This window comes from Sinocyclocheilus rhinocerous, unplaced genomic scaffold (assembly GCF_001515625.1).
Source record: "Sinocyclocheilus rhinocerous isolate Xijiao unplaced genomic scaffold, SAMN03320098_v1.1 C36510056, whole genome shotgun sequence".
Taxonomy (NCBI): Eukaryota; Metazoa; Chordata; class Actinopteri; order Cypriniformes; family Cyprinidae; genus Sinocyclocheilus; species Sinocyclocheilus rhinocerous.
The window spans coordinates 56-1,224 of record NW_015782305.1 but is presented as its reverse complement, the minus strand read 5'-3'; the positions used below and the strand labels follow the sequence as shown (position 1 = coordinate 1,224).

Sequence of the window (1,169 nt, the reverse complement as noted above, 5' to 3'; positions counted from 1 at the left end):
TTTTTGAGCGATTTAGAGCGTTTATTGCTCTAAATATTAAAATAACTTTTTGTAGGCTATACTCTTGAGGTAAACAGTAAGCTTAATATTCAAAAATAATTTATCAAAATGTCTCTTCTAAAAGTGACTTTCTATGTTTGGCAGTAAACTACAATAAAACACATTTTCTGAATGTATCAATCTCTTTATTTAAAATTTTAAAACATATTTAAATCAAATAATATTTCCCAATATTTAGCATATATTTTTGATCATACTGAATCATTCATGATAACATTCATGATGCAAAGCAGTCACTCACCACCAAATGAGTTCAAGGAAGCAAAATGAACTATGAATCAAGTGTCAGTCAAGTTCTGTGGCAACAGACCAGCCCTCTATCAAAGACCACAAACACAACAAGAAACTAGTTCAAAAGCAGCAGAACATTAGTCTAGTTAGTGCTGGTGTATTTCTGAAAAGGGGCGAGGATACCATCAGCATTCTTCTGCTCGCTCTCAGCGCAGACTGTGTTCTTGAATATAGCGCACCACAGGGTCAGGCAGCAGGTAGCGGGCACTCTGTCCTCTGCGTAGGGCACGGCGCACATGGGTGGCTGAGATCTCATTGGTCACCCATTCCCGAACCACGTGGATGTTTTACGGTGTTTGTACAGAACATCAGACTGACCGGTAAACTTCTCAGGATCACCGCCACATCTGGTGATGCACGTCACACCGTAGCGACCCACTATCTCCTCAATGTCTTCTGGCTTCCAAAGGTTGGGAACACCAAATGACTCAAGCATATCAGCACCACACAGGAGGTTCAGATGAGGGGTGTCTAAAATATACATTTATGACAATAATACACATAATTTTAGTGATTTTGAATGCTTTAATCGTGGATCTTGTTATGAAAATCATGATTCGTTTGAAAATTGTGCTCCTTTACAAAGCCATATGGGCAAGCCAACACTATATGTTAATTACAGTATGGTTAGCAACTATAAATATTATTAAAACACGAAGACAGAGTATGTTGTATGTGAGTAAATTATATTTTAGCTTATTTAAAAAAATTTAAAAAAATTTACTCTACCGTTCAAAAGTTTGGGGTCACTAAGATTTTGTTTTGTTTTGTTTTTTAAAAGAAAGAAATGAATACTTATTCAGCATGAATACACTATA

General features: G+C 36.3%; 1 pseudogene; it reads right to left on the bottom strand.

The window, feature by feature from the left end:
* Positions 1 to 386: 386 nt before the first annotated feature.
* Positions 387 to 822, bottom strand: LOC107736126 (nicotinamide/nicotinic acid mononucleotide adenylyltransferase 1-like; annotated as a pseudogene).
* Between the last annotated feature and the right edge of the window lie 347 nt (positions 823 to 1,169).